This window comes from Tupaia chinensis, unplaced genomic scaffold (assembly GCF_000334495.1).
Source record: "Tupaia chinensis unplaced genomic scaffold, TupChi_1.0 Scaffold000263_1, whole genome shotgun sequence".
Classification (NCBI taxonomy): domain Eukaryota; kingdom Metazoa; phylum Chordata; class Mammalia; order Scandentia; family Tupaiidae; genus Tupaia; species Tupaia belangeri.
In genome coordinates this window covers 1,563,574-1,571,522 of record NW_006159743.1, presented here as the reverse complement: position 1 = coordinate 1,571,522, position 7,949 = coordinate 1,563,574, and positions in this window count along the sequence as shown.

Below are 7,949 nucleotides of genomic sequence, written 5' to 3'. Positions count from 1 at the left end.
GTGTCCCTAGGCTTCCCCTAGAGCCTTGGCTGCAGGACTTCGAGGTGGCCGCAGAGTTACACATGCTCTCTTTTGTTTATTTGTTTATTTGTTTCTTCATAACCAGGAGAAACAGAAAGAGAGTTAGAGAGACAGCAAGGTGGCCGCAGAGTTACACATGCTCTCTTTTATTTATTTGTTTACTTGTTTCTTCATAACCAGGAGAAACAGAAAGTTAGAGAGACAGCACCCCCAACGGCGTCAGGACACTGCAGTCCCCTGCCAACCTCACCCAGCCCCAGATGACCCACACGTGCGTACCCCACCTACTCAGAGGTCTCCAGATGCAAACCTGGAAGCCTCCCACATAGGTCAGCCTCGCAGAGCATCACGTTACCACAGCCTCGCCACCTGGCCCGGTTCCTCTGCTCTTGACCTCAGCTGAGGAGATGCCTGAAACTTACCCGATCCCCTCTTCTCTGGGAAGTCAGCCTGTTCTAGAGGCCTCCTTCACAGACATGGACAATGCTCCCCTTACTCCCCCTGCTAAAGGAATAGTGCCAGAGCAAAGCCTCTAATATAGCAAACTCTCTACGGCGTTCATTATTGCTGCGATTGGCATTGCTAAACCTGGGCCACAGGATCTGGCGGGGGAGTGGGGCCCAGGGGGTGGGCTTTTATCCCTCTAGTCTTGCACACTGGGTTTCCTAACAATGATCACCACGCGATTCATCACACAGCCAGTCGCAGCCTCTGGGATTGTGACCCAGACCTCCACCCTTCACAGTTCCCCATCCTCATCTGCGGCCCATGCAGGCCGGCGATACCTGTACCACCGTACGATGAGTGCTCCCATGTTAACCCTGCACGCAGTGTGGGAGGGAGGAGCGGGGCCTAAGTCTGTACCCTCTCCCGAGTACATGAGCCTCTGGTGGGCGTGGGAGGAGCCCACAGAAAGCAGTTTCTTCTGGACAGAAAAGGAGTGCCTAGTAACACAGGCTGCGCCCCTCCGCCCAGGGAAATAAATGTGGTCATTTAACTCTCACACTGCCCTCCTTGTCTCACCTCGCCCAGCGGACCTTGGATGCAAGACCCTCACTCATGACCCTCACTGACCTTTCCTCTTAAGCTCAGTTCCAAGACATCTATCGAGGACCTAGTACATGTCAAGCCCTATCCCAGGTGCTGGGAGTACAAAATGAACAAACATGTCTCCACTCTTCGGGAGCAGTCTAGGGCATGAGCCACACCCAGAACACAATCACGGGAAGTGGAGGGGAGAGGGATGGACAGAGCGAGGTGACTCAGCCCGGGCTTCCCGAGGGGATGGAAGCTGAGGTTGGTCTTAAAGGATGCAAGGAGGGTTGCCAGGTACTGGAGAGTGGGAGGACATTCCAGACATGGGCATGGAACAGCATGGCACCTGGCTCCATGGTGAGCACCGTGCTTGGCACAGAGTAGGTGCCCAGCATGCCCATTGAGCTGATGGCAGGACAAGAAATCCACCCATACGAGGAGAGTGGGGACTCGGGGCTGGGGTGGGAGATGACGCCAAAGCATGAATGTGAAAAGGGCCTGTCTTCCAAGTCCTTATCCTAAAGCCCTTCTCGTACCAGAGTTTAAAGAAAGGGGTGGCAGAGTCAGTCTGACATTTTCTTTGCCCACTATTCTCCTATCCCAGTGGAAACCCCTCAGATCTCTGAAGAGCTGATCTCTGAAAGATCACAGTTCTAGACAATTGGAGTTTCAAGGAGGTGTCCTGAAGTCATTTCATAACCAAGTTCATAAAACAAAATTCAATTATGGCAGCTTATGGAACAAATTTGACCATGGAATATTTGATCTTGAGCTACTTGATCAATAGTTTAGAATGTGAAAGTTTCAATTTCCTCCTTAGTTCCTAATCTGTGAATAGAGATGAACAGAATAGTTTTTACTCTGTTGAATTTTATTGAAATTCTTCCTCCTCCATGAACCATTCTATTAACAAGTGCTCATTTCAGGGGTGCATGGGGTGGGTGATGAGCCCAAAGAACTGTAGGCTACACAGCCTGACGGGCTCATAGACCCTGGCGAAAGTTTCAATTTCCTCCTTAGTTCCTAATCTGTGAATAGAGATGAACAGAATAGTTTTTACTCTGTTGAATTTTATTGAAATTCTTCCTCCTCCATGAACCATTCTATTAACAAGTGCTCATTTCAGGGGTGCATGGGGTGGGTGATGAGCCCAAAGAACTGTAGGCTACACAGCCTGACGGGCTCATAGACCCTGGCTAACCACTGTATTTTTCTTCCTCACGCTACACACCGGCCGAGCCAAACCCGTGACCTTCTCTGACCTCCAGGTTGGAGGGAGCCAGAGGCAGCGCCAGCTCCCAGGCTGTTTACTGTGCCGAGGTACAGATGACTCCTCCAAGGTCAGGAGAAGCCCGGGAGAGGCGGCCCCCTTCTTAGGTATCACCTGCTACAAGTTTGAGCAGATGAGGTTGGCTCCGTCCTCCCTTTCAAATAATAGGCCATTCATTGTTGGGGAGAAATGAATCCACAACCCGGGGCCATTCCAGCAGCCCAGAGAGCTGCCAGCTGGACGGCCCATTTCCAACGGCCAATTAGTATGAGCTGCACATGCTGATCTGAGCGAATGCAGGCCCCTCTCTGTGCAAGAGCTAGATGGGGTGCGTGTCTGCATGGAAAATGAAGTTGTTTCACCTTTCGCGGCATTGTTCCACTCCAAGGAACAAGCTTTATTTCTCTCAAACCTTGGTTTTCATTGACGTGCCAGATGAAAAATGATGCGAAGCGGCTGAAATCATCTGCTAAGGGAAATGAATCCAAGCACAGTGAAAAACGTCTTACTGCCTTTTCAAAGCACATCAGTCAGCCTGTCGGATAAGCAAAACAGTATTTTGCGACCAGGTAAAGACAGCAATTATTTCAATTAGCAATTGAATTAGATGTAGACGGTAATGAGAAATAAAGATGCTGAATCCAGTCCAGTGAGTCACTACACACGCCTGTCTTTCTCGTTCTTAGCTAACGCAGTGATAAACATGGAGTGAGTTCAGCTAGGGGGTGATAGGTGCTCTCCCCCCAGTAGATGGAGTCACGCTTCATTATTCACCACCTGGGGACCAGACAGCATGGCACCAAATATGGCATAGACATGAGATGCCAACAGTGTCTGGGTCACCCGTGTCCCGATACTGCCCTTGGTGCACAGAAACCCTTGTACCAAATGGCTAACTATGATGTTCTATGGTCATTGGTGAAACAATAATGTAGATATTTTCATCTCCTTTGCTAACATGAAATAAGGAAACGCCAAGGATCTAGAGTATGTTCGCGCAGCATCTTTATAGACGATCCTTTTGATTTGATATACATATTTCTGAAATGGGAGGAAGGAAGGGAGAAAGGGGAGAGAGAATGAGAGCAAGGGCCTCCTTGTTCTGGGAAGACTTTGACTAAACTGGGCTAAGAGGGCAGGAAAGACTGAAGCAGCTTATAGTCTTCTGTCCACTTAGCACATCTGAAGTTCCTGCTTTGATTGGCGCCGCGCCACATTCGTTATCTGAAAAGTCTGTCACTAAAGCAAACACTGACGGTACTTCAAGGAGTAATTGACAAATGCATGATCAGAGAGGGAGATTTAACACATCTTTCTGGGTAATTGGTAGATCAAACAGGCAAAAAAAAATCAGTAAAATTATAAGGATTTTGAGCATGATTAAGAAGTTGGACATGAGGGACATATGTACACAGAGCACTGCGTTCATCCACTGGAGAATAGACAGTCTCTTCAAAATCACGGATTACATTCACAAAAACTGGTAATGAATTAAAGCAAATACCCAATCTCGACAAGTTTCAGAGAATCAGTATCTTAAGACCACATCCCAATTAAGTTAGAAACCAGTGAAAATTATACACACACACACACACACACACACACACACATAATAAAACATATTTTTTTGCCATAGGGTGTATGCGTTTGCCAGAGACAGAGACAGATAGAGGGACGGTGAAGCAGTACCTCCCGGGGAGGGGGGGGGATGGCCAAGCGGCAATCTCTTCATCTCCATTCTCCACTTGGAAATATGGGCACATACACACACACCCTGAATGTTTATTCCAAGCTGCCGGGTCTGGGACTGGAAATACACTGTCTGCCAAGTGGGATCCAGCTACCTTAACCACCATGCCACCTTTTGCCCTGAAAATTATAATTTAAACTTGCTACCTCGTTAGAAAATTTAAAACATCTTAGTTAAAAATCCAGAAACAGTAGGTGGATTGGTGGTTTCCAGTGACTGAAAGAAGGTCAGAGTGACTGCTTGATGGGTGCAGGGTCTCCTTTTGGGGTAGTAAACACGTGCTGGAGTTAGATTGGGGAAGTGGTTGGACACATTGTAAATATATGAAATGCCACTACATCGTACACTTTAATAGAATCGGTTTGATGTTATGTGAATGTCACCTCAGCGAAAGAAGTGCTCACATCCCTGTGTTTAAATCCTAACGTACAGCTAGGTAAGTATAGTTTGTGAAACGTTTTGAAGCTATCTCCTTATAATATGTGCACTTTCTGTATTACATGTACATTGCTCACATTTTTGTACTATGATTTTTTCTTTTTCTTTTTTAAATTTTAATGTATTTAATTACATTCATTCACTGTACATCATTACAGCATACAAAATGAGATTTCCCATCCAGAATACACTGTATATTGGCTCAGTCAAGCACATCAACATATGTGTTATCGACAAATAATTTTCCATTTCTTATTTCCTGTATTTTTTTTTTTTTTTTTTTTGCCATCCTTGATTCCCTATCTCTCATCCTCTGCCATGTCCCATCCTCCTCCTCCCATTCTGTCTCTGGTATCCATGGTTGCTTTCTGTACTCCCCCTCATTTTATTGATTCACTAATGAACTTAATTAATCTAAATATTTCCAATAGGAAGCGCAGCTGATATGTACATGTCCATGAACACAAGTCTGACTTTAGACATAAACCTCAGTGTGTAGAATGAACATAGTATAAAGTAGAACCTAGCTGGGGCTACATAGCTTACTGCAGTCATCAACTATGCATTTTTTTTAATTTCAAGAAAAATAGCTTTTGTGTTTTTTCTCCTGAAGTACAGTTTATCAATTTAAAAAGCACAATATGCAATAAACAAGTATAAAAAGGAATCACACTCTAAAGTATGAAAACTAAGAAGTGAGTGACAGTTACACTCAAGCTTCGTGATGTGCAGCACATTCATTCAGAACAGGGATCCGTGAATGGAACTAGCTGTGACAGAGAATGGCAATGTGTTCTCCAAAGTACACACAAGCAAGAATTTAGAGCTTTAAATGTTTATTGGGGGGGGGATGCTTAAAATTAAAAGCCAAACATCAAACACAAGAGGGTAGAAAGAAAGCAACCGAGTATTCCCAAAGAAAGTAAAAAGAAGAAAATAATCTTAATTCAGAGAAACAGACAACAGATAATCAACACAGCAAAAACCAAAACAGACAAACGAAAAAACTGACTGGATATGTTTGAATGAGGAAATTAAATATATAGAGAGTGAGAGAGAGAGGGAAGGCACAAATAACATTAGGAATGCAAACAAGAGAATATAAAAGATAAAAATATAATAGAAATGTAAGATGGAAAATCTTATGCCAATAAATTTTAAAAGGTGCATTAGATAGACAAAATCCTAGAAAAATATCTTTCCAAAATTGGCCCAAAAAAGAACTAGAAAGCCTACGGAACCAACAGTAAAAACCTCCCACAAAAGAAGTACTAGACAGAGAGCTTTATTTGTGAATTGTATGGCGTCGCAATTACAGCATCAGCATATCCACTATGTTAAGTAAGCAAGATCAGAGACTGTAATCCAGAAAATTCTTCCGAGTTAGTCTCGAGCCATCCCTTTAAATGTCAGTGAAGGCAATACTGCCCCTGCTATTGGATGAGAACTCAGGCAAACACCTTGACTTTTTTTTTAAATAATTATTTTATTTATTCATTCATTTATTTTTAATTTGACCAGAGAGAGACAGACGTTGAGAGTGAGAGAGAGAGGAAGCGAGAAAGCAAGCCACCAGATTCAGGACTCGAACCCTGGTCAGCCATGTGGGAGTGTCCAGTGCCTTAACCACCACGCCACCTGCTGGTCCCAACACCTTGACTTTTACGGTTATTACTGAGTAATAGAAATACCCAGCTATCATTTAGATACAAACCTAGGTGCAAATTAGTAACTCAACATGATATAAAGTCAGGCTTTTCACTGAAAAGTTGAGACTTGGCCCTACTTTACTTTCATCTCTCCTAACAAGGGGCTAGGGCAGGCTGACCTATTTTGGTGAAGGAAGTGGAGTCTCACCTTCTCAATGACCCATCTCTAAGGGTCTAATCAGGAGACGTAAAAGAAACCAGTTATGTAAGAAAAAATGATTATAAAGAATTAGTAACTACTGTAAACTACTAACCAGGTAATGGAAGAGACAAGAAAAGAACTCTAAGGCATAGTAATAATTATATAATAATAATAAGATAATAATAGCTACAGGAAGCAGCTACTATTCCCAGGGCTGAGAAAATAAAAGAAAAAAGTTAGACATCTTAGAACCTAAAAGCTTAGAGAAAGAATTCTGCAGGGCTAAACCTCTGACCCCCGAGGAGGAGGTGATGATTGGCTGGTGCTGGAATCCCTGAGCTCAGAGAAGCAAACCCAGGAGTCTGGGGTGCAGACATTGAACAAGAGGCCTTGGCCCACTGACCATGGCGTTTCAGAATGAAGGCGGATGCGGTAAGTCTGGTGTCGCGGGTTCTGTAGAAGCCGCACGCTGGATCAGGAGCTGCTACAGTAGGCCCCGCCACTGACATGGTGCAGATACAGTGCTGGGGTGACACAGGAACCACAGCAGACCGGAAGGCCACAGGAAGCAAACTGGAAGGTGGCCCCTTTCTGCTCCAGTCATGTAGTCTTCCTGCAGTGCCCTGATCCCCAAGATGGAATAGCTGGCAAAGCAAGAATGTGGTTTGCGGAGTTATGGCCCCAGCATTGCAGAGCAGAGGCTAGCGCTCCACTTTGAGCTGAGAAACAATAACTTAGTAAGAGACATACCTCCCATTCACTTGCTCTATTTATGATTCTCCCCAGGTTTGGGAGATGGGGAAAGAAGGGGAGCATAAAGTCCTTACTTAACTGATACTGCCACTCTCTAGATCAGCCAGGTACTCTGAAGCTGAGTCTCTTTTTCAAGAGCACTTTTGTGAGTGCTCGGAAAAACCTATTTTCTTATCCATGACTGCTGATTTTCTTTGATCTGACTGGGTGCACTGTATTCTGAAAGTAGCTTATTTACAACTCATTAGTGCCAAGGAAAGCAATGTCTTCCTCCAGTTTTCCCTGCAATGAAACCTCTTCGCCTCTCCTGCAGACCTGACTCTATTTGAGTTCATCTAAGATGACCCCAATGCTAACTCTTTTGTGCATAACCAGCCATATATGAGCTAAGAAAACACTCACACATTCTTCGCCCAGGCAGTCTTGCTGATTGCAAGCTGGTTCAAGCCCAGCAGCACCTTTCTCCTACTCCATGACCGAACCAGCAAGCTGGGCTCTGTACTCTGTGTTCTAGATGGAGGCAGACACACGTCCACTGGACTTGCCTTCTGCAGAAGACACATACAGAGTCCCCCTCTGCCCACCAGGAAACTAGTGAATTCCTTCTTAATCAGGAATGCTTTCCAAAGAAACCCTCTGAAAAATTTCCATTAAACTCCATTCTTTCTAGCCACGTACATGCTGGAGAGAATGACGCTAGTCAAGGAACTGATTCCTGGATCTTTTCTTTGAGAACGCTGTCTTACTCTAGCATTTCACTTTGGAAGTTTATATTTTTTTGAATCTTGGTGCTTCAACTGAAACTTAATTTAACATCCTCTTATACTATTT